The sequence below is a fragment of the Cebus imitator genome, unplaced genomic scaffold (genome assembly GCF_001604975.1).
Source record: "Cebus imitator isolate Cc_AM_T3 unplaced genomic scaffold, Cebus_imitator-1.0 Scaffold129, whole genome shotgun sequence".
Lineage (NCBI taxonomy): Eukaryota > Metazoa > Chordata > Mammalia > Primates > Cebidae > Cebus > Cebus imitator.
Window position 1 is genome coordinate 4388244 of NW_016107444.1, and position 26827 is coordinate 4415070.

General features: G+C 44.6%; 1 protein-coding gene across 7 annotated transcripts in view; it reads right to left on the reverse strand.

Moving 5' to 3' along the window:
- The window catches only part of ULK4 (unc-51 like kinase 4), a 620462-nt gene that overhangs the window by 23000 nt on the left and 570635 nt on the right, over nucleotides 1–26827 (reverse strand). The gene's annotated exons all lie outside the window — the stretch shown is intronic.

Genomic DNA, 26827 nt, shown 5'->3' on the forward strand with positions numbered 1-26827 from the left:
TCCGCAATGTCTAATCTACTGTCGATGCCAGCCCATGTATTTTCCCTCAGGTGTTACAGTTTTCATTTCTAAACGTTTTCCTGAGGTCTTTTTCCATATCTTCCATGTCTCTGGCTAAACTTTTTGAACACAGAGAATCGAGTTATAACTTTCAACATCCCTGCCTGCCCATTCTAATGTCTGTGTCACTTCTGGATTGGCTTTGACAGACTATTTTTCTGCCTCTTTTCATGACTTATAATCTTTGATGCCAGACATTATAAAACTTACCTCGTTGGGTGCTTGATATATCTGTATTCCTAAAAATGTTTTTGATCTTTGTTTTGAAATACAATCAAATTACTGAAAATGTTTTGGTTTTTTTGAGGTCTTCGTTTTCTGATTTGCTAGGCAAGTCTGAAACAGCACTCAATCTCCAGCAAATTATTTCCCCTGCTGGGGCAGGACCCTTCTGCGTATTCTACTGTATGCCCCAGGAACTATAAAGTTTTCTAGTTTGCCTGGTGGGAATGGGCACTATTCCTGGCCCTGTGCCAGCACGGGGCATTGTTCCCTTTAATCCCTTTGGATGGCTCTTTTCCTGACATCACACACAGGTGCTGAAATACTCAAGGGAATCCATCGTAGATTTCCAAGGTTCCTCTCCAGTTCTGTGTACTACTGACCACTAGCTGGCTTGGTCTCTCTGGACTCAGCTCTGTCTCTTCAACTTGGACTCGGCTGGGCCCCAACTCAGTTCCTCTCTCCTATAGTTTAGATACGATCCGTTTGGTCTCATCAAACCCCATGTTGAAATTTGGTCCCCAGAGGGGGGGTTTTGGGAGGTGGGGCCTAGTAGGAGGGGTGTTTGGGTAACGGAGTGGATCGCTCATGAATGGCTTGGGGCTATTCTAGCAGTATTGAGTTCTCGCCAGAGTGGACTGGTTCCCGTGACAGTGGGTTGTTAGAAAGGCCCTCGGATTTTTTTCCCTCCACACACGTCTGCTTCCTCCTGGACCTTCTATACCATGTTGTGAGCAGCACAAAAGCCCTCATCAGAAGGCAGGCTGTGTCCTTCAGCTACCTCAGCCTGCAAAACCATGGGCTAAATGAGCCTCCTTTCTTTATAAATTACCCAGTCTCAGGTATTTTTTTTAATAGCAACACGAAAGAAACTAAGACACCTTCCATACGCTGTGGCCTGGAGACTCTCAAGGCAGGAAGCTGAGGCAGTCACAGGACTCACATATTTTGTGTGCCATCTCTCAGAGGCCACTCCCCTTCATTGCCTGGGGTCCAGTGTCTTGAAAACCATTGCATTATATATTTTTTCCTTCTCTTTTGGCTGTTTTAAGGCAGGAGGGTAAATCTGGGCCCTATTACTCCATCTTGACCAGATACAGAAATTCTCATGTATTAATTTGTGACACTTAGATGTCCAAAATTTATCTAACCATTTCTCTACTGTTGGATACCTGTGATGTTTCCAGGTTTCATTTTTGTGCGTGTGCATTGGTTTGCCATATATTTGAAGGCTGCACAGTAACACAGACAGCCACTAATAACTGTTCACTAATAATTCTGTGTGGGAATGTCTGGGATGTTTGTGCTCTGCGCTGTCCACTTAACTGGCTCTCATACACATCAGTTCAGTCCCGGTGGTCATGTTTTCTTTGAAAAAACACAGATTAATCAACTTTTGAAAAAAGGTTCAGGGACAGACTCATGGATTTAAAGATGAGTGGCAACCACAAACCTTACATTAAATTATTCCTAAGACTATTGTGGCAACAGATATAGCCCAATTATTGTAGGCACTAGTCTAGAATATATGGCTATAACGATACTGAACCAGAATAAAATTGTGGTGGGTTTGATTTAGTAGTTCCCTTAGATTTCTGATATGCCAAACAACCAAAGCAGTCAATCACACTCTTCGGAGCTGTATTCCAATTTGATATTGCTCCAATTTGCTGGCAGTTCTCCGAGTCTCATGTATCTCATGGACTCGTGTACTAAGGACTTCTATTTATGTGGTGGCAGGGAAGATAAAAGGTTATGAGAAAAGATGCCTCCATGACAGCTACCCAACTCTGCTAAGCCTTCGGATTCAGTGCACTGTCTACTAATGATCCTACGTGGGAATGCCTGAGACATCTGTGCTCCACGCTGCCCACTAAACTGGCTCAGAGGCTCATATTCCAATGGGTCCAAAGTACAGGGAACTGGGTTGTCCCACAGTCCTCATGAGAAAGACACAGGCAATCTTGTGGTGCTTGGCAAACACCCTAGAAGTGACTTATCTATTACTTCCTATAAAGAATGTTGGGACAGTGACAAAGAGAGTTACTCATGTGTCATTTGCTAGTTGGGCTTTGGTGATCCTCTGGGTCAGCGGTCCCTTGCTACGGAGGAAAGCTAGAAGTTCTTCTCTTTACCTTCTGCCAAGTTGGAAACAATTTGCTGGTTGCAAAGAACAAAGTTCCATAGCACGTTGTTAAGGGTTACAGTAAAGCGTGGTATGGATTTTGCTTTTGAAAGTATTTGTCTTATTTGACCTGATATTTAGGTGATTTTGAGGCAATCCATTAAGTACATAGAAACAAAACATTAGATCAAAAGATCAAACTTAAAAAGAATGCCTACAAGATCAAAGCCTCTGTTCATCCTCTCTTCCTGCAGGAGTGTCTAGCAGAGGGAGAAAACATTTCTTTTGAGAAATATCCTTTTCAAAGAAAGATTAGAATCTGGCTTTAAGAGAATGGCTAAAGGGTGGGGAGACAGGGGGTGGGAAAAACATCAGTCACAGCATTCAGAGCAAGCTTTTTCGGCTGCCAGTCCTGACAAGTTGGTATATCCATCAGATGTCTGAATGCTCATGACAGAACAGCCCAGCTGCCACTGAACTTACGTAGAATCTTTCTAACATTTGCAGAGCCCAAGGTGACACCATCTGCCCAAGAAATGTGAGGCTCTGCCATTCCCTCCAACTAAGACTGACCCAGCTGCTGCTGCCATCAGCTCCCAGGCAGAACAGGTGGTGAATGATCTGTCCTCACTGGACATGGGCTTTGTCTATGGCTGTAGGAAAGAGGGAATACCAACACAGAATGGGACATCCATGATGCAGAAAGGATGAAGAGTCAGCTCCTCTGCCAGCTCTGACCCCAGGTTTCCACAATGACAGAGCAGGTGACAGACAGGACTACTGCCAATTTCCAAGGGTACGGCTTAGCATCTCAGAAGAGCAAATGAGCTAGAGAAGACATGTCGATGAACGTGAGACATCTGCCATAAAACGGCTCGCCTCATACTGTGCAGGTTTCCATGCACTGACTAGTTAGCTCTTCCATTCTCCCACAGTTACCTAATGATAGAAAGTGTAGAACACGTTTGGCACCCTTACCCCAACTCCAATTTAACAAAAGACTCCGTTCTTCAGAGCTCTGAGGAATCTCTGTCCTCTGGTTACCTTTCTGGACTTTCGAGCCTCTAGGGCCAACCTTTCACTTCCGATCTCGAGAATCTGTATTCTCAATTGGTCCCCAAGACTCAAAGTTTTGGTCTCTTCCTTATTCCCTGGCCCACTCAAGTCAAAGCTCCAGCCCTTGCACCCTTCACTTGGCTAAAAGGGGAGATCAGAGGATAAAAATAGTGATCGAGAAAGAATAAACGCTCAAGATAGATTGACTGAAAGCAAAACCCTGGAGCTGAAACAGCTCTTCGACTTCATTCTTTTTTACCAAAGTATAGGACAGAAATTTAACTACATAAAAATGGTGTTCTGCAAGGAAGCAACTAATTATGAACAGAACAAAAAAGGAAACAATAAATTGGGAAAATAGTTGCAACATTTACCACAAAGGGCATGGGTGTTTTCCTAGTAAAGAACTCCAGCAAATCAGTAAGTATAAGGTCAACTCAAAGACACTGGGGAAAACAAGAAAAGACAGTAAACTACATCAAAGAAATTCACATGGCCTTTAGATAGCAATTTGTGCTTAATTTCACAGTAAGATACAAATGAAAACAATGCAAGATTAACCAAGAAAAGAATAGAGAAAATCCAAATAACCACATTAAGAAACAAAACGGGAGACATTAGAACTGACACCACTGAAATACAAAAGATCATCCAAGGCTACTAGGAACACCTTCACACACTTCAACTAGAAAACTAGATGAGATGGATAAATTCCTGGGAACGTACAACCCTCCTAAATCAGGAAGAATTCAATACCCTGAACAGATCAGTAATAAGCAGTGAGAATGAAATGGTATTAAAAAAAATTACCACCGACGCCGGGCGCGGTGGCTCAAGCCTGTAATCCCAGCACTTTGGGAGGCTGAGGCGGGTGGATCACGAGGTCAAGAGATCGAGACCATCCTCGTCAACATGGTGAAACCCCGTCTCTACTAAAAATACAAAAAATTAGCTGGGCATGGTGGCGTGTGCCTGTAATCAAAAACACATCAAAAAGATAGTCCACCATGATCAAGTGGGTTTCATATGAGGGACGCAGGGTTGGTTTAACATATGCAAGTCAATAAATGTCATATACCACATAACAGAATTAAAAATCACATGATCATCTCAATACATGCAGAAAAAGCATTTGACAAAATCCAGCATCCCTTTATGATTAAAACTGAGCAAAGTCAGAAGACAAGGGACATATCTCAACGTAATAAAAGCCATCTATGACAAACCCACCCACAGCCAACATAATACTGAATGGGGAAAAGTTGAAAACATTCCCTTTGAGAACTGGAACAAGACAAGGTTGCCCACTCTCACCATTCCTCTTTAACATAATACTGGAAATAAAGGGCATCCAAATCAGTAAAGAGGGAGTAAAACCATCACTGTGTGCTGATGATATGATCATTTACCTTGAAAACCCTAAAGACTCCAGAAAGCTCCTATAACTGATAAAAAAAAAAATTCAGCAAAGTTCTGGATTAAAAAAATGCAAAAATCAGTAGCTCTTTTATATACCAACAGTTACCAAGCAGAGAATCAAATCAAGAACTCAACTCCTTTTACAATAGCTGCCAAAAAAACAAAAAACCAAAACTTACGAATATACCTAACCAAGGAGCCAAGAGACCTCTACAAGGAAAACCACAAAATACTGTTGAAAGAAATCGTATACAACACAAATGGAACACAGCCTATGCTCATGGTCATAGATGGGTAGAATCAATATTGTGAAAATGACCACACTGCAAAAAGCAATCTACAAATTCAACACAATGCCCATCAAAATACCACCATAATTCTTCACAGAATTAGAAAAAAGTTCTAAAATTCATATGGAACCAAAAAAGATCCTGCACAGCCAAAGCAAGACTAAGCAAAAAGAATAAATCTGGAGGCATCACACTACCTGATTTCAAACTATACTGTAAGGCCCTCATCACCAAAACAGCATTGTACTGGTTTAAAAATAGGTACATAGGGCTGGGCATGGTGGCTCATGCCTGTAATCCCAGCACTTTGGGAGGAAAAGGTGGGCAGATCACCAGGTTAGGAGTTCAAGACCAGCCTGGTACACATAGCGAAACCCCATCTCTACTAAAAATACAAAAATTAGCTGGGCATGGTGGCATATGCCTATAATCCTAGCTCCTCAGGAGGCAGGAGAATCACTTGAACTGGGATCTGGGAGGCAGAGGTTGCAGTGAGCCGAGGTTGTGCCACTGTAGTCCAGCCTGGGCTTCAGAGTGAGATTCTGACTCAAAAAAAAAAAAAAAAAAAAAAAAAAAAAAAAAAAAAAAAAAAAAAAAAAAAAAAAAAAGTACATAGACCAATGGAACAGAATAGAGAACCCAGAAATAAACCCAATTAATTACAGCCAACTGATCTTCAAACAAAGCAAACAAAAACGTAAAGTGAGAAAAGAACACCCTTTTCAACAAATGGTGCCGGGATAATTGGCTAGCTACAGGTAGAGAATGAAACTGGATGCCCATCTCTCACCTTATATAAAAATCAATTCAAAATGGATTAAGTACTTAAACCCAAGATGTGAAACTATAAAAATTCTAGAAGATAACATTGGAGAAAACCCTTCTAGACATTGGCTTAGGCAAGGATTTCATGACCAAGAACTCCAAAGCAAAATGCAATAAAAGCAAGATAAACAGCTGGGACTTAATTAAACTAAAGAGCTTTTGAACAGCAGAAGGAACAGTCTGCAGAGGAAACAGAAAATTCACCGAGCTTGAGAAAATCTTCAAAATCTACACATCTGACAAAGGACTAATATCCAGAATCTACAACACAAATCAGTGAGGAAAAAAAAGAAACAATCCCATCAAAAAGTGTGCTAAGGACATGAATAGGCAATTTTCGAAAGAAGATACACAAATGGCCAATTAACACGAAAAAAATGTTCAACATCACTAGTGATCAGGGAAATGCAAATCAAAACTACGATGTGATACCATTGTACTCCTGCAAGAATGGCCATAATCAAAAAATCAAAAAACAGTAGATGCTGGCATGGACGCGGTGATCAGGGAACACTTCTGCACTGCTGGTGGGGATGGAAACGAGCACAGCCTCTATGGAAAACAGCGTGGAGATTCCTTAAGAAACTAAAAGTAGAACTACCATTTGATCCAGCAATCCCACTACTAGGTATTCACCACAAGGAAAAGAAGTCATTATCCAAAAAAGATACTTGCACATGCATGTTTACAGCAGCACAATTTGCAACGGCAAAAATGTGGAACCAATCCAAACGCCCATCAATGACTTCTTTATCAATGACTGGATAAAGAAGAGGTGGTGTGTATGTATATGGAGGGGATGTTACTCAGCCATAACAAGGAACAAATTAACGGCATTTGTAGCAACCTGGATGAGACTGGAGACTGTTATTCTAAGTGAAGTAACTCAGGAAGGGAAGAGCAAACATGGTCTGTTCTCACTGATACGTGGGAGCTAAGCTACGGGGATGCAAAGGCATAAGAAAGACACAATGGACTTGGGGACTTGGGGGGAAGGGTGAGAGGGGGCGAGGGATAAAAGACTACAAATAGGGTGCAGTGTAATTGCCCGGGGGATGGGTACACCAAAATCTCACAAGTCACCACTAAAGAACTGACTCATGTAACCAAACACCACCTGTACCCCAATAACCTATGGAAAAATTCAAAACAATGGCAAAATATCATTTCTACCAAGCTGATGCACAAAGATAAAACAGCCAAGGAGGAAGTGCGAAAGAAAACACGTTGCAATATGCACAGTGGCTGCCATTGGTGTCCGGAGGGGAGGAGAATGAATATCTAACACTTCCTCACATGTGCATAAAGCATCTCTGCGGTAATACACAAAAAAAGATAATAAAGGCTATCTCCAGGGAGGAGAATATGGCGGCTAGAGACAGGGCTGGATCAGAGAGTGCTTATTCTATATTTTTCTCATTGACTGAGGTTGAACCAGAGACTGCCTGGAAGCTGAACTGCTTTCATCAATATCTAGAGAAATATCTTTTTGGGACCTCATTTTGATGCATATGCTAATAGGCCAGGCTGTCTGAGGGGCTGTTTGATATTCAGAGACTGATATATAGTAATTTCCTTTAATATCATTATGGTGCATTATGATTAGTTTATAAAGGTCTTCCATACATGACCTTCTTGAATCTTTGTAATCACCCTCTGAGATGGGCATTATTTTCATCTCTATTTTTCAGAGGGAGTGATTGGGGCTCAGACAGCCAGCCAGCTTTTTTTGGCCAGAGAGTCAAGTTCCAGAGCCAGGATTTGGCACAAGTTAACGCGGTAGCTATGTGAGGTTGCATTTGTAGATATGCCCAGCCGAGGACAGATGTGACAAGCCCACCCTATCCCATGGGGAAAGCAGATGAGGGAGTGGGAGCAGCTGGAAGGCTGAAGCGGGGACAGCCAGCAGACGGTGCCTGAGACCCGTCCAGGAGGCCTTGAGGAGGAGGAGGCAGGGCACGTGATGAAAGCAGAAAGCAAGCTTCTCCAGGGTCCAGCCAGCATCCTGAACTGCAGGCACAGCCGTGACCAGGGAAAACGGAGGCTGATGCTGGGTGAAGACCCCAGGCCTTCACTCAGGAGCGGCACTGGAATACAGATTGCGGGCAGTGCTTCCTGCCGAAGCCACAGGGTACCTTCCTTCTAGGCCACCCTCAGACCTTCCCACGCTTGGGGCCTGCTCTCCACACACACCATTCCGCCCTCCCTCTTACTGTCAAGGTCCCTCTGTAAGACCTTCAGCCTGGGAGAGACAGTTGCTCAGGACGCAGAGGTTAAACCACTCTCAAGGGGCGTCTGCCATCTTAACTGTGCTTATAGGGACCAGAAGACTACAAGACCTAGAAATTCAGACCATGTCGTTGTTGGTGGCAGAATGCCACAGTTACATGTCATGATGTGCCGTTCATGCAAACAACCCACCGGCTAGACAGGTGATGCAGACGGCTGCAAAGACGCCTGTCAGCAATGCTGGCACATCGAAGAGCCTGGCAATAACCCCGGGAGCTTATGGCAGAAACTGGTGAAAATCTCAATGGCAAATGGCAAGATCAGGGTAGGAACTGAATTTGGGGGCAACAAACAGAGCAGAGAGAAGGAAAGTTACCGGACAGGCAAGGGGTTCATACAGGCGGAATTCAGTACGACTTAGGGACTTTTTAAGAAGGAAGAAGAAAGGAACTTTCTGTTTAACTTAGTGGAAGGAAGGAAAACAGGACTGAGAGTGACACAATTTCCTGCTAGCTCCGGAACGGAAATGATACGAGGAGAAAAAACAGCGCCGCTTCCTCTGTTTTCTGCCCTGGGGTCTGGATTCGGCTGGGAATGGAATAGGTCGCTTATCTTTATACTGAATTTTCTTGGTCCAAAATTCAGAAACAAAATAAGGCCAAATGGGTCGCCATGCAGTGAAATTTGGTTGTGTTACTTTGCTTTGTAAAGAACAGGACAGTTACAACGGATGGAGGATACATTCTCGTCTCCTTTTGAGCACTCTTCAGAGACCTGATTTCCCAGCTAGAGACTTGGGTCTCATGGAAGCTGAGATTTCCTCTCAACCAAATACTCACGGTGAGAACCTCACGCCCTCCTAGGATGATACTAACGTTTGTCAGAGTGCATACACGAACTCGAGTCATCCTGGAAGGGATCGCACCGAGGCCGACGGCAGGCTTGTTCGCAAGTGCTGTTCACCAAGGTTACACAGGGACATCTGAGGACAGGGCGTTGAGTCGTCTTTTGGACCTTGCTCCCATGAGCCTGGGTGAATATAATCTGATTGGGTTAAATGTCTTTAGGGTTTCTTTCAGGCTGCGTGAGTCTGAGACAAGTATGAAAAGAAACGGAGGACACAATGATTTCTTCGGCAAGGATGAGATTTACACTAAAATTCAGTTTGAGTCTAGTTATTCTCTGTATATAGTTGTGTGGAAAACGAAAACTAATTTCACAAACAAAAACTCTGAAATACAAGTAGACATCTCTGTGCCCATAAAAAAAACCCATCTCCCCCCTTCCCCTTCCCCATAGAAGTCCAGTTTTAAGTGTCCACTCCTCGTCCACAAGGCTTGCTCCCAGGAAGATGAGCCCCCCTGAGCACCAAGGCAGTTTCTGACCAGTCTGAGCTAATCCCAGTAAAGTGATTCTCAGGAAAGCACCAACCCTAATCTGGTCAAAGATACTTTAGGAAATCTGCAGGTGCCTTCTGGAAAAGGTCTCCATCTCTAAGCCCCAGGCAGGTCGCCTTAGAGAGCCTTTGGAGGTATGTCTTCGTCGGACTCTTCGTATGATGGGTGGAATTGCTGAAAACATCCTGCTATAGTCCAAAAGAGCAGCACACACGAAGAGGATGGAAATTCAAGAAAGAAGCCAGGCAGGCACTGAAACCCCCCACGCCTCTGGATTCTCTGGGGAACAGAATTTATATTTACTCACTGCTCAAACCAACCTGACTTGGTGTCTGTTATTTGCTGATAATGTAACTAATAATGAATATATAACCCTAAGAATACCCCAATGTATCAGCACGTGGTGCTCAAGAGAAAGCCTGCCAAACCCACGCGCAGACCTGCCCAGGGGCTGCGTTTACTGAGAGAAATAACCCTCCTTGAAGCAATTCTTTCAAGAGCCGAGGTTTCCAGCCTAGTCTAGAAATGTGATGATCAAAGATGGCACACCTTTGGGTCTCATTCTGTTCAGGGCCATGATGGAGCAGGCACGCGGCAGGCCCCCACCTCTGTCTGCTGAGCTCCGCAGCACTGAGCACACAGTGGGGATGGAGGAGGTCTCAAGCGCACAGTGGGGGCAGAGGAGGCGCTCTCTGAGCGCACAGTAGGCGTGCAGGAGCTCTCCGTCACAGCGCTGCGGGAGCGGCAGAGCAGCCAGCAACCCCCACGCCATTCTGCCTTTTTCTCTATTCTTTTTCTGTTACAGCTGTGCCTCCCATACATCTTTTAAAATTTTTAGTCAACCTATTTGAATCGTTTTGCTTTGTTTTTTATGCTGCTGTTGTTACGGCAATTATAAGCCACATGCTAAAAATGTTCTTAATTCTGGAATAACACGCCATCATGTGAGTGTACTGAACAATTTTAAATTACAGCGATCGCTGAGTTCACTGGCTCAGGTGTTGGCAGGTGAGGACACGGCGCATGGAGAGGACTGGGACGCATGATGAAAGCCCCAAGGGCGACTCCGCCTACTCAACTCTCCATCAGGTTTTACAGCCACCTGGACCCAACACCCACGGACAACGATGATGAACCCCGGGGCATTACTGAAGATATCCACAAAACGTAAGGAGGGCTCAGTGTGATTTTGGTGCCTGATAACAAATACTTGATGTTGACAAATGGCCAAGGCTGAGGTGACCTTTCACACAGTAAAAGCCTGGGCAGTGTGTTGAGGCCTCCCACAGAACCTCGGGGTGAAGGTGGCCACGGAGCCCAGGGTGGACGGAGTGGGAGGAATCTCGGGCCCTATTCACCCAGCCTGTCTTCCTGCACGGAGGACACTCAGACCTTCAGCACTGACGGGAGAAGCCCAAGGAAGCGAGCAAGCCAGTCTAACACCAGCAGCTGACCCCAACGTTGCATCTTATTAGGTCAACTTTATTTATTTTTGAGATGGAGTTTTGCTCTTGTTGCCCAGGCTGGAGTGCAATGGTGCCATTTCGGGCGCACTCCAACCTTTGCCTCCTGGGTTCAAGCAATTCTCCTGCCTCAGCCTCCCAAGTAGCTGGGATTACAGGCATCCACCACCCAGCTAATATTGTACTTTTTGTAGAAATGGAGTTTCACCATGTTGGTCAGGCTGGTTTAGAACTTCTGACCTCAAGTGATCAGCCCACCTCGGCCTCCCAAGTGCTGGATTACAGGCATGAGCCACCGTGCCCGGCCCAAGTTTATTTTGGTGTAAGACGAAGTAAGCTTTCTGCATTAAGGTATCACAGGGATGCCGATGAGGGCGATGACAGTGAGGCTGACAGCTACGTGTCCGGACGGTTTCCTGTGTACCAGGCACCTTCTGTGTATTCACTCATTTATCATCATGCAACAAGTAGATGCACAAACTGTTATCACTACCTCCCTTTAACAGACAGGGAAACTGAGATACAGGTTAAAAGTCACTTCCACCAGCTGGAAAGGAGGAGGAGCTGGGATCTGAACCCTCAGTCCGGCTTCAAAGCCCCTGCTCTCACTCTTCAGGTTATACTGCTGCTCTTCTAGGCTTTCGTCATCTTCTAAGGCTTCCACCCCTCCATGATCCCTTTTTGGCTCGGTGGTGGTGTGAGTGACAGTGGGTTTCCACTGGGGTTCTGGCTGCCCTCTGTTGCCGAGGCACTTGGCGGCTAGGAGGCAACATTATAAAGAACGTACCAGGTATTGACCGGAATTAGCTGAACTCTAGGTCACGTGCTCCCTGTGGGAAAGGACTGTGGTCACACATGCTTCTAAGCTGAAGACCAGCTCCTGATACTCAGGACTGTTCTCATCACCCTTCTGTGTTCCTGCCTGCATGTAGGAATCCAGAAAACTCCACTTCCCTGACTCCCATGCCAGCAGGTTCCTTTACATTCTGCTGGTGAAATTAATCACATGACATTCGGAAGGTGGGCAGAGAGGCTGTTATTCACTGGAAGCAATGCAGGCAGTGCCTGGGGATTAGTAATGGCCGGTGTGAGGTTTGCTAATGGCTTCTAGGCCTCCTCCTGGGAACTCCGTGGCATGGGCAGATGGGACTTGTGAGTGTGTGTGTGGTTTGCTGTGATCCTTGCAAGTCCCGGCTCCTTGAAAGCTTGCAGAAGCTTCTGATTTTCACTCTCATCAACATTTCAATCTCCTGTCTTCAATTCCTTCCTGACTGGAATACCGAGAGTAACGTGTCTTCTTCACTAGACATTGATATAAAATGTGTACAGTGCTTTTCATAATAGAAGAGTGAGAGAGAGAGAGAGAAAGAAGGAAAGAAGAAAGGGAGGGAGGGAGGGAGGAAAAGAGAAATGGAGGGAGGAAGAGAGGGAGGGAGGAGAGAGAGAAGGAAGAAAGTAAGGGAGGGGAGGGGAGGGGAGGAAAGAAGGAAGACATGAAAGAAGGAGAGAGGGAGGGAAAGGAGGAGGAGAAAGGAAGAAAGGGAAGGAGAGATGGAGGGAGGGAGAAACGAAAAATAGCCTAATATTTCCCAGGAGAGGAATGGATAAGCAAACTACTTTGTAGTCATGTAATAGAACACTGCTCAGCACTGAAAATAAGGAAACGAATCTACACGAGTAAACACAGTTAAGCCTGAAAAACACAAAGGAACACGAGTGGGCTTTTGGGGCGCTGCTGGCTGCACAGGTGCGTTTGCTCATGAACATTCGTTGTGTGGCCACTTGTGATTTCCTCTAGGTATGTCACTTATCAAAAAGTTCACAAATCAACAACAGTAGCAGCAACAATAACTACTAAGTGGAAGGCGAAGACTGTAAATAATTTGTAAAGGCAAGTCTTTCAACTCACAACAACACTTTGAGATAGGTATTATTTTCCCACTTAATAAACAGAGACTCAGGAGGGTCAAATGACTTGCCGACAGTTCCCCAGACTCTTGTCCAAGCCTCTGGGTCCAGTACCTCAGCTTGTAACCAGTGCCCTCTACTGCGGGTGGATCACCTGAGGTCAGGAGTTCGAGACCAGCCTGGCCAACATGGCAAAACCCAGTCTCTATTAAAAATACAAAAAATTAGCTGGGTGTGGTGGTGGGCACCTGTAACCCCAGGTACTCAGGAGGCTAAGGCAGGGAGAATTGCTTGAACCCAGGAGGCAGAGGTTGCAGTAAGCTGAGATCATGCCACTGCATTCCAGCCTGGGTGACAGAGGGTGACTTGTTTAAAAAAAAAAAAAAAAAAAAAGAAAAAGAAAAAAAAGACTGGGCATGGTGGCTCATGTCTGCAATCCCAGCACTTTGGGAGGACGAGGCAGGCAGATCACGAGGTCAGGAGTTCAAGACCACCTTGGCCAAGACGGCAAAATCCTGTCTCTACTAAAAATACAAAAATTAGCTGGGCATGGTGGTGCACCTCTGTAATCCCAGCTACTTTGGAGCCTGAGGCAGGAAAATCGCTTGAACCCAGGTGGCTGAGGTTGCAGTGAGCCAAGACTATGCCACTGCACTCCACCAGCCTGGGGGACAGAGCAAGACTCCATCTCAAATAAATAAATAAATAAATTAAGTGTGGTGGCACAATTTTTGTGGTCCCAGCAATTTGGGAGGCTGAGGCAGGAGAATTGCTTGAACCCAGGAAATGGAGGTTGCGGTAAGCCGGGATTGGGACACTGCACTCCAGACAGAGACTCCATCATAAAAAAGAAAGAAAAAGAAAAGAAAAATGGGACGGGTAACCCAAAGAATATAAACAAGGTAGACAGAAATGAATAAAAATAAGGCAAGGAAGGTCATCATTTAGATAACTGAGCCAGGAAACAACTTAAGATACCCAGGAAAACAACGATGGGATTATTACAAGAATATAAAAATGTGAACACAAACATACATACAAATGAAAGGCTGAAAACAAAACTGGCAGTATTCCGTGCAAGGTCGAGGTCTCAAGAGAATGCGATTAAAGTCAGGAAGTGGCAAAGAGAGGTGAATGTCATGGTAGCGAAGGTCAGTCCTCCGTTCCCTCCGTCACCCGGTGCTGGGCCAGTCACAGACCTTGAGATACGCACGACACGGCCTCACTCTCAAAGACTCACCGTCACATGGAGAACTAAACTCCCAAACGACATGCTACAGGCTGTAACATCAGAGAGGAACCTCGGAAGGTTGCCGGGTGTCAGGAGCCTGAGCTTTGTGGTCTGACACCCTGGGTTCAACTCTTATCTCCACTGTTTCCGGGCAATATTATTCTCAGCAACATGCAGACCAGACTCTTTTGGCCTTGTTTCCTCAACGGTAAAATAACAGTAGCTCACAGAGCTGCTGACATAATTACACTCGAGACAATGTCTGCACACAGTAACTTGCTGTCTATTCTTAGCTATTACTTTTAAATAAAGTGCTATGGAGCCCTATGAAAATGCTAATTTCATCTGCAGCAGCCATGAAAGGCTTCATGGCAAAGGTGACATTCGTCAGTGTCTTGAAGGACTAGAGGCAGTGTGAAAGGTGGAGGGAAAGAAAAATGACTCTCAGTAAACAGAACAGTGTGAACCAACATATGAAGGTGTGGAAGATTGTGTGAATTCAGGGCCAGCCCGGAGGGCTGATGTCACTGGTAAAGTCTGCGATGCAGGATGCTAAGAGATGCATGGAGAGATGCTACAGTCTGAGTGTGTCCTCCAAAAGTCTCAGTGCCGCAGTGTCAGGGGCTGGGGCCTGATGGGAGGTGACGTTCAGGTCACGGAGGCTTTGCCTTCGTGAATGGTTTAGTCCTGCTATAGAGGAGCCTGCAGGAGCTGGTCTGCTCTCTTCTGGTCTTCTGCCAGGTGAAGACAGAACCTTCTGCCCCTCAGGAGGATGCAGCATTCAAGGTGCCATGTTGGAAGCAGAGACTGGACCAGACAATGAACCTGCTCATACCTTGATCTTGGACTTCCCAATCTACAGAACTAAGATAAATTAATTTCCGTTCTTTATAAATTAGCTAGTCTGTGGTATTGTTACAGAAACAAATGGACTAAGAACAGATAATCTGAGACCAGCTGTGACAGGCTTTATGTACCATGTTAAAGAGTCTGCATTTTATTCTATTGGTAGGAGAGAATCATGAGTTTTTCTGAAAAAGAATGTAATCATATATGTTTTATAAAAATAATGTGACTTTTGGTCAGTACAGCTGGCAGTAATGACATGAAAAGTCCCCCTTTTGTCCAAACACACTGAACCAAAACATAAAAAAAAATGCTAGCAACAAGGCAAAAATGGCCTCTCTCACCACTCCTTTTCAACATTGTACTAAAAAGTATTAGCTAATGCAGTAACAAGAAAAGGAAATAAAAGATCTATAGAGGAAAAACTATAAAAATCTGATGAATAAAATTTAAAAAACTAAATAAATGGAAAGACATTCCACGTTCTCATTGGATTGGGACACTCAATACTGTCAAGATGTTGGCTCTTCTCAACTCGATCTATAGCTTCAATGCAATCCCAATCAAAATCCCAGAGATTATTTTGTGAATGTTGACAAAATGACTCTAAATGTTATATGGAGAGATAAAATACCCAGAATAGCCCAAGAAGAACGAACGTGGAGAACTGACACTTTCCAACTTCAGGACATACTAAAAAGTGACAGTAATCAAAACGGTGTGGTACTGGTGAAACAAAGGACAATAGGTGAATGGAACAGAATAGAGTGCCCAGAAACAGACCCACATAAATACAGTCAACGGATCTTTGACAAAGAGTAAAGGCAAAACAATGGAGCAAACATAGTCTTTTCAACAAATAATGCTGGGACAATGGGATAAGCACATGCACAACATGAATGCGGACATGGATCTTTCATTCTTCACAAAAATCAACTCAAAACGAATCTGACTAAATGTAAAATGCAGGACTTACAGACCTAAATGTAAAATGCAGGACTATAAAACTCCTAATAGATAACACAGGGAAAAAACCTGGACGACCTTGGGCATGACAATGACTTTTTAGCTACAATATCAAAGGCATGATCCATGAAAGAAACAACTGATAAGCTGGGCTCTGTTAAAAAACTGCTGTCACAGACTGGGAGAAAATATTTGCAAAAGTCACATCTGATAGACTATTGTCAAAAATGTACAAATAATTCTTAAAACTGAAAAATAAGGAAACAGCTGACTAAAAAAAATTAGCCAATGACCTTAACAGACACATCACCGAGGAAGATATATAGATGGCAAATGAGCATATGAAAAGACTCTCCACATCGTGTGACATGGAGAAATGTAAATTAAAACAATGAGACACCACTACACACCTTTTAGAATGGCCCAAATCTGGAACACTGACACACCAAATGCTAGCAAGGAGGCAGAGCGACAGGAACTGTCCCTCACTTCCGGTGAGAATGCACAATGGTGGAGCCACCCTGAAAGACCAAGTACGCTCTCACCTGACTACCTAGCACTTGTGCTCTTCCGTATTTACTCAGAGTGAAAGCTTACGTCCACACAGAAACCTACCCACAGAGGTTTACAGCAGCGTTGCTCATAAATGCCAAAACCTGGAAGCAACCAAGGTAGGCGTCATTCAGTAGATGAATGAATAAACTGTGCTGTATCCAGACAATGAATTATTATTCAGCACTGAAAAGAAAGGAGCTATCAAGCCACGAAAAGACATGGAGGAAACTTCAATGTATATTATCAGCGAAAGAAGCCAATCTGAAGAAAGGCTACATACTGTAAGATTCCAACTACATGACATTCTGGAAAAGGCAAAACCCTAGAGGCAGTAAAATGATCGGTGGTTGCCTGGGATTGGGAGGGGGAGGGGATGAACAGCTAGAGAACAGGAGATCTTTAGGGCAGTGGACCATTCTGCCTGATGCTCTAATGGTGGGGACGTATCGGTACGTGTTTGTCCAAACCCATAGAATCTACAATACCAAGGGTGAGCCTAATGTGTACTATGAACTTTGCAATATGTCAGCAGGTTCATCGACCGTGACAATGTCCTATCTGGTGGGGGATGCTGTCCATGTGTGGGGCCGGAAGTATATGGGAAATCTCTGTACTTTTAATTTTGCTGTGAAGATAAAACTCCTCTAAAAAATTAAGTTTCTAATTTAAAAAAAGAAATATGTAACTCGGCCTGAAAGAAAGTAAAAGGGCTCCTGGAAGGTACTGAAGAGAAGGGCTGGAAATAGAGACCCTCTGGGGACCTTGGCCAGGGTGTTAACCCAGGGGCAGGCTTCAGCATCGGCCTGGTGGGTGCTCGAGGCCACAGGCCCCAGACTTGGTAAACCAGAGCGGAGCTTCCTGGCTGACACGGTTCAGGAAGGTCTGTCCTGCCTACAGAACAGGCAAGAACATTCTTCCCACTGGGTGGAAACTCTGTAGGGAGGCTGCCATGGACGGAAAAAGAATTATTCCTGAGACATCAGAGGCCTTTGGTGGGAGGTGACATTTACGCTACGGCCTGAAGGAGAAAGGGAGGCAGCCACACCAGGGAAAGGGCAAACGAGCGGAGGGAACTCCAGGCAGAAGCGCTCCAAGACAACAAAGGTCCGCGTGGCTGGGAGCTGATGAGTGAGGTGAGAGGAGACGATGGCAGACCTTGAGGGGCCTGAGTCGAGAGGACATCCATGGAGTAAGAACAAACAGAACAAGGCCACGGAAGGGAGGCAGAGAGGGAGGGAAGAAGACACAGTGAACGTGGAGAGGAAGAGGAGAGGGATGAAAGAGGGCAGACGTGGTGGACGGCAGGAAGAAGACAGGGATGGAGGAGGAAGAACCATGCTGAGGAAACAGATCAGTCACGGGGTGAGATCTAACCCCACGTTTTCCTGTGCAGGAGCTCAGCACGCTCCTGCTTTCCATAAACTGAGCCTGAAACAGTAAGAGGGGCTGCGTTGTGCTGCTGTGGGACCTCTCCACGGCTGGGAACGTGCTCTCTCTGCTTCACTGAAGCCCATCCGTCCTTGAGGGGCCCATTTTCTCTCCCTCCTGCCGCCTCCACGAGCACCTGCTATGCCGCAGCATCATGGAGGTCCACATCCATCTGCTGTGTGTGGACTTTGTGGTCCTGGGACTCCTTCTGAAACCCGAGCCCCTGCTTCTCTGCCATCACTGGGCAGGGGTTGGGGGACACGGCTTCTTCCTGCCACAAATGCTTGGAAAGCAGAATAGAAGGCATAGCTCGGCTTTCTGAGTTTGAGACTGATGTACCACGTGAGGGTCCATGAAGTGCTCCAGCATACTGCACTGGCAAAACGGGACGAGCTGAGGCTGGTGCTGATGCCGGCCCTGCTTAAAAGGAGTTGCAGAAGCTTCTTCTCTTAACACATATTTAATGCAGAGGTCGCAGCCCTGCCACCCAGGAGAAACCCTGATATCATCATGAAACACACAAATTTCCGGGTGCCTCCAGATCCAGCAAATCAGTGTCTTTGGGAGTTAGGGGCCAATCCTGTTTTTAAAGTCCCATAGATTGAGAGCCACTGAATTCAACTGAAGCCAAAGAAAAATGAATACAATAGCTGAACTGTTTCCTCCAACACCTGAGATGCTTTCTGATGGCCCACCGCTGGTTTCAAAGGTGAACTGCCTGGCCAGACACAACCACTGTGTCCCATAAGAGGCTGAGGACGGTAAGGCTGTCAGAAGTTTTGGGGTGGGTTAATGCATTATCACACTGCAGAGGAACATAACCATCAGCCCGCTGTATCCAAGGTCACAAAGGATGATGCTTTCCTGGCAATGTTACACAAACACTTTCAGCACCTATAGGTCAAAGGCCTCAGACAAGTCATTAAGTCCTCAGTCAACTACTGACCAGGCAGCTGCCTCAGAGGCTCACAGGAGATAAAAACTGCCCGTCGCCACTCAGGGTGTTCCCTCTATCATCTGATTCTGCTGAGAAGTGGAAAAATCAGACACCCAAATAATACCATACGCCATATACAGCAAATAATATCCAGCTTAAAATGCAATAGATGGAAATAATACTTGGTTTATAAGACTAACACATACACCAGAAACCTACTGAAATACTTTTAAAAACTGGCTTTGGTTTTTCTGCTGGATGAACTATTTCAGTTTTTCTGTCAATATGAGGAGGTAACATTAGGATTCATGGGACAAGCACTTAAGCTTTTTCTAAGAGTTTGAAGACTTTAGGGATCACTGTTGAATTCAAATTGGTCAGTCTCAAAGGCAGTCCCCACAGCACTATTGCAGCGTTGCCTCTGTCTAATGTGTTCTTGCTGCTAAACTAGTCAGTTAACCAGAATTCGTGTTATTTGGAAACATTTAAATCTTCCTATTGTTGTTTTTGCTCCCTTAAATCAAAAAGAAAATAAGATTCTGACCTAGATGCAGGAAAGACAGGTCTCGGCTTCCGTAACCATGCCCTCAGTTGTTGAAGATTAAGTCACTTAACAACTACACTCTCCAAACTGTGTGAGCAAAGTGATAACCCTGGGAGCTTTCATGCCTGTCAGGGGGACCTCAAGTCGTAGAGAGGCAAACAGAGGAGATACTCAAAATATTTAAGAAGCTGGTGGTATGGCATTGGGCCAAGCAGTCAGGATGGGCACCATGACCAACTCAAAGGGGTGCATACTGGTGTTTCTTGGCTGAACCTCAGCCCTGGGGTAAAGCATCAGATTTGGAATACCTGAACCCTTTGAAGCGTCACTGAAGGTTATAAGGAAACCTGACGACAATTCAGTGAGTTAGGGTTAGCGAGTGATGCTTGCAAAAGTGGCTGCAATTACTCTCCTCCCAGCATCCACACCTCTGACAGTGCAACGCTGCAGCTCCTCCCATCAAGACGTAGAGTCTATTTTCCATCCTTGAATCTGGGCTGGGCTTGTGACCTGTGTTGGCCAACAGGATGTGATGGAAGTGACTTTGTGCAGTTAGTTCCAAGCCTGGAACTCAAGAGGCTTTGCACACTTCAGTTCTCCTGTTTGCATCAATCTCTGTCTAGGAGAACAAGCCTGGACTATCCTGCTGATGAATGAGAACCCACATGGGGCAGAACTAACTGGCCCAGTCATCCCAGCTAAGACCCCAGATATGTGAGACAGGCTGGCTGAGATCAGCAGTACCACCTACCCAACCAGCAGCTGACCAAGGGTACATGAGGGAGCGCAGCATTCAACCCCTAACCCTAACACGCTGGGTTTCAGGTTTCCTTATAACCTTCAATGGTTCTTTAAAGAGTTCAGGTATTAAAATCTCAAGCTTTACCCCAGGGCTGGGATTCCACCAAGACAATCCCATCATACAAGCAAAAGGCTTCCTGGCAGTGCCCAGCCTGAATGGCAGGCCTGCAGAATCATGAGCTATGCACACGGCTCTTCTCTGAAGTCAGTAGATGTCAGGGTGATTTGTTAATGCTGCAATATTTAACTGAAAGAGTGGGGGTCTCCTAAAAACATAGATGAGGAGATTCTTACGTTCTGTGATACTCCTGCTAAGGAGGAATACCTTTTAATCCCAGGGAGCACACTATTTTCATTGCTTTACTTCTAACCATATTTTAGCTTACATATTTTTCCACATTGCCAATCTGTATTTATTAGAATAATCTCTAATGGCTACAAAATATTCCACTGAAGAAGTACAGTACAATTTACCTAATCATGCTCATGTTGGCAGACTTTCAGACTGCTTCCAATTTCTGAGAATTATAAATAAGCTTATACATCTAACATATTCCATGTTTTGGATCATTTCTTTACGAGAGATTCTTAGGAGCAGAATTACGAAGTCGAGGTTATTAACAGCAATATGGCTCTCGAAATAGGCCGTCAGATATTTTCTACAGGGAATGAACCAATTTTCACCAACAACAGCAGAAGAATAGCACCAGTTTCCTCACACGCTTGCCAGCACTGGTTTTATTTTTAGGAGGTATAAATTTAGTAGATGAAAAGTGGAAAAATGAGAGCACTGGTTACACTTCTTTGAATGGATAAAATCCTGGAGCAACCGTTGAGCTGCCTGATTTATATATCACTGAATAAATGAGGCTGGCACACAATTTAGAAACTGCAAAGAACTAAGGAAGAGGTCAGTGCTTCTCAGATATTTAATTCTGGAACATTCACCGCAGCTCTAAGTTGTGGAAACTGGTTGGTATTTGCTTTTCTAAAACAAGTTTTAGAGGAAGAGCACTCATAGGAACACGTGTAAGTTTCCTCTCAATGTATGTTTCTAAGGGGCATGATTTAACATAATCATATTGAAAGCAAATAAACTCTATAGGATTTTGCCCTAAGTTTTCACCAGTTTCTGTATTAAAATTATTCTACAGTTGCCAAACACTACCCAAACAACAGGACACACCTGTGTGAACCTTTGTCTTCATCAAGGCCTACAATGAATGCACAAAGTCATGCACAGCCTGCTGAGGCTCCTGTACCCTCTACAGTACCCCCAGAGGGTTGCACCAAAGCACCGCACAGAGTCCAGTTAGGAGAATGCTATGGGACACCCTCCTTGCCATGATACAAGAGACCTGTGGCTCACAGCAGTTCACTGAAGTTCACAAGAGAGTGAGTTTTCTCTTCTCTCTTATGATTAAATTTTGGTTACTTTACAGAATACACACACACACTCTTGGTATCTTGCTAGCCTGGGATAGCCAAGACCTGAAGTCCCAACAGGGAAGTAGCTGAACACAGACTGAGAAGGAGGGCCATAAAAGACCGTGAGGTGTGTCAGGTGTGACTGAATTCCTCAGGCCCAAGGACTTGTCCAAGGCCTTGCAGCCCATGTGGATGGAGCAGGACTAGGCTCAGAAAGGGTCAAAGGCGTCTGCTGCATTTCACCACAAAATGAAAAGGCGGATTTCTGAATCATTCATAGCCTGGGGATCATCCACACTGCCTGCTGCCTTCATTAGTCAAGACTGTGAGCTGAGTGACGCATGGAAAAATCAATACCCTGCAGGGACGGTGCTGTTGATGCGGAGAATATTACACCAACTAGATTTTTTCCCTCTTTTAACCAGCTGGCATTTTATTTCATTTTTTAAAAGAAATGCTATTCAATCTTTTAAGATGAGGGGAAATGTGCATTTCACTGTAACGACAGAGTAGAATGGACGGAATCGTCCCAGTACCCAAGATACCTTCTAATTAGCTCTAAGTCATACACCAGGAACTGATATAACATGAGAGCACTAACTTACTTAATGGTATACGGCTAGCTGAAGAGATTTCACACCAATGCTAATTTATGTAACTTTCTCTTTTTTTTTTTTTTGAGTCGGAGTTTCGCTCTTGTTACTCAGGCTGGAGTGCAATGGCGCAATCTCGGCTCGCCGCAACCTCCGCCTCCTGGGTTCAGGCAATTCTCCTGCCTCAGCCTCCTTAATTTATGTAACTTTCAACCAGACAATGGCTTAAGCACTGGGTCGAAGAGTGGATCACCATTTTCTACAGAAACAGGCTTTCTGGTGTGCTGTTTAGAGTGTTACAAAGGATACATCTCAGTAAATGCATTTACTTTAAGTAATGCATTTTAAGTATCTTTATTTTAAATATCTATCAATACAAACGAAGAACCATGAAAAAACCATAAAATCGAAAGGCTGAATTGCCATTCAGTGCACCTTGTCAGATACGTCATCACTGAAGTAGCTCACAATCAAGATATTCATGAAAACTAAGTCAGCTGTTACTCTTGGGAAGGGGCATTCTATTTCTAAATGTTATTTGATGTTGACTATCTGAAGTAAAACTCACATTTCAGGTTCTAAAACAATCTTGGTTTTTTTAATTAAAAAGTACATTTATATCGATAAATTTAACATTTTCTACTTAGTAACAGAGGCCCAGACCTAACTGATACCGAATGGTAGTCGGAACAAGAATATAGGTAAATTATGATCATGTGAAGACCTGAGCGAGGGATGTGAGCATTTCCTATGCTCTCACAGAAAACCACTTATGTACGAGCACTGTGAAGAATGTTTGGCAAACAAAGAATCGAACAGACATACTGAAAGGTGTTGGCTGTTAGTCTAAAATGTGTTTAACTTTTCTATCAAAGATAAATGGAATTTTTCCTCAACTCATTATTGAGTAGAAACAAAAAACATTTGAATCAAGACTTAAAGGCATGGTCTAAGCAAGCGAGAAAATAGGGTTTGTCGTATGCCTGGAAACCAGGAGTGACAGCGGAAAGAGATGCCGGCAGTCCTGCTTTAAGTGTGGGGGTGGGGACAGCTGAAGAAAGAATACAGAAGAAGGGGTGGTTGATGGGAACGAGGGGTGCCGGATTATTCTCTGAATAATCAAGTCCGTCTCTAAAGAGGCAGTTTCATGAAAACTCGGCATGATGTAGTGAGCCATTTATTTAGCTATCTGCAAAGTTCTTGAAATATTTAGAATATTGCCCAGCTGTGGCATAGGTTTATTTACTTCCCAATTACTCCAAAAAGTTCGGATCCCAACTGGCAAAACACGCCTTGTTTTAAGTGAACAGACAATTTTAAAATAAAGAGTAATAATAAAAAGCTCTGATTCCAAATAAAAAATCCACAACGAATGTCTGCTGGGGGACTATGGATAACTGAATGCACTTCGGTGATCCGTGTTAGCAAAGTATCTATCGCTGGCTCTACATGTCAAATTTTAGATAAATAAGTTTATTTAAATGTGCAGAAATCTAAATCATCTGCTCTAATTCAATGTGGGGAATTTTATAATCTTAAAGAATGGATGAAATCTTTCTAAAATATAGAACATACTAAAACAGACTGTAGCCAAAGACTGGAAGACAGAATTGTGCATTTATGTCACAAGGAACAAAATCAATATCATATTCAAAAGTCATGAAATGCCAAGCATTCAAATATAAATGAGAAAATGTCATAATTATTTTTAAGTCATTACAATTTTTAAAAATTTTATGACCAGGCATGGTGGCTTACACCTGTAATCCCAGCACTTTGGGAGGCCAAGGCAGGCAGATCACCTGAGGTCAGGAGTTCGAGACCAGCCTGACCAACATGGAGAAACCCCATCTCTACTAAAAATACAAAATTAGCCAGGTGAGGTGATACATGCCTATAATCCTGGCTATTCAGGAGGCTGAGATAGAAGAATCACTTGAACCCGGGAGGCAGAGGTTGTGGTGAGCTGAGATGGTGCCACTGCACTCCCGTCTGGGCAACAAGAGGGAAACTCATCTTTACAAAAAAAAATAATATATATAAATATATGTATGTGTGTTGATAATTATTTGCTTTGTCTTTTAACTGATTTGGGCTCATGCTCTTCTCGGAGTTTGGACAAAAAGATTCTCCTATTTTTGAATAACACTTAAAAGAACTTCAAACTCAGGAACCTATATTGGGATATTTTACTCTGCCTAAGACTAAATTCTCAAGATTAAATTGTTGAAGGTATCATAGCAAGAAGTAAAACTCTAGTGAGGCTATTAACAGTTCAGCATTTCTAGTTTACCCTAGAGTATTAATTCCACTTCCCAAAGAAAAAGGAGTGGTATTTATTAAAATTAAGATCTTGTAACTGCAGAAGTGAACCACCACATCTATATTCGAGCATATTAAGAATAACATGCAGCTGTCTCTGTGAATTCAGTGAGGTTAGTGAGGTCTGCGCTTGAGTTTTCCCTATTTCTTTGCATGGTAAAATACAAACAACCAACTTTTTATTCACAAATGGAAGTGAGTTTCTGCAGACATGTCCGGCAGTGTCCTCTGAAATAGGGGGCTTCTTGGGCCAGGCAGTAGGGATGCTCTTCAAGATCACAGCTGTAAATGTGCTTCCTCTGTACGGTGGTTTCCTTCTTACCTGCTCAAGTCTATAATTCAGGGTCACCTTGGGTAGCATGCCCTGGGAATCCACCTGTCCTGGGAGGTAAGCTGGGAGAAGAGCGGCCTGCAGTAGTGTCTGGGATTGAATCTGGGGGCTATGCGGGCATGAGGTGTGTGGGGGAGGCAATCAAAAGGTGTTCAGAGCCCTCCAAGCATTCTGAGAAATATTTAGGAGGGGGCGGATACGTGCTGAATAGGTGCTATCACTATTGTACTTGGATGCTAAAGAAACAGAGAACACCTGAAGGTTGGAAAATGTGGGGCAACTCAGTCTGATACATAAAACAGTGAACGATCTGCCTGGTGTAGAAGCCACTGGGCATCTCCAAGACAAACGAAGGTGAAGGTCTGCATGTAAGAGACGGCCGTGTAGAAAGTCTGCACAGACAGCCCAAACGGGGACAGGCTGACTTAGGAGAAACAGAAACGGTTAAAAGATTGACGAGGGTAACGTCTGGGTTGTTAGTTTTTAGTAGCAAGCTGCAGAGATTAACCCTAGTTGATTCAGCAGAGACAGTCTGGGACTTGGAGCTCTGAGGGGAGCTGGAAAACGCGAAGCTAAGCTACCAGGAGCAAAGCCCATAACCACCAGCACTGCTACAAGACACTCCAGGGCCACCAGTGGAAAAGCGGCCAGGGTACTGCAGCTGGGACTGGTGAGAGCCCTGTTTCTGCTCCATCATGCCAGGAATCCAGGCGGGCAAACCAGGATCCTGCCGCTTCTCCAGGGAGTGAACTCATCATCTCTCCTGCAGTGTCACCAGCGCCTGCGTCGATGTGTGAAGGAGGGGGTCTCACAAGGACAGCTGAGATCTCCTGCCTTTGGCCCAGCCGCGGGGGAGGGAGGAAGAGTGAGAACGCGGTGTTATCAGCAGAGACTGGCCTCTGTTTCCTGCCAGGCATGATGGATGAGGTGGGGAACATTCCCCTAACATACAGAAGGCTGCACAGGCTGGGCCACCAAAACGACACATGCTCTGCAGAAAACAGTTACTATCTGGTTATGTTGCTCAAATCGTAGGCAGAAAAACGAGGAAAGATGTGAATAGGAATGAGGAGAGACCCCAGAGCTTGATGGAGACGGAAACAAACGGGGTGCTGAAGTGCCTCCAGACTGGAAGAGGAATGAGTGGAGACGCGGCAGCAGGCAAACGCCGGGAAAGGGCCACGCCCGTGCGGCCACTTGGCCTGATTCCACGCGCCACCTGTGGGAATCCTCTTCTGTTCTTTGACAGCAGAAAAAGGACGGTGCCTGGAGGAGAAAGACTTAGACCTTAGGGAGGGAAGCTCCAGCCCTTAGCGAAGGTAGGCGCTTTTTCTTTTAAACTAAGAATGCTCATATTTTTACTGATGATAAAGATGCATTGTGGGAGACTTCCAGTCCAGTAATATAACATTAGAGACTGGATAGACACCCTGAAAATGTGCTGATAAAATAGAGCCCGCATCCCCTTACAAATAAAGCTAAATTAGGCTGGGTGTAGTAGCTCACACCTGTAACCCCAGCACTTTGGGAGGCCGAGGCAGGAGGATTCCTTCAGTTCAGGAGTTTGAGACCAGCATGAGCAATGCAGTGAGACCCCAGCTCTACAAATATATAAAAAAAATTCAGCTGGGTGTGGTTGCAAGAGCCTGTAGTCCCAGCCACGTGGGAAGAGATGCAGGAGAACTGGTGAGCCTAGGAGTCTGAGGTTACAGTGGGCTGTGATTGTACCACTGCACTCTAGCCTGGCTGACACAGCAAAACCCTGTCTCATTCACTCACTCATGACATACATATATACATACCTGCACAGCATGTATGTGTGCAGTATACATAGTATACAGCTAAAATGTA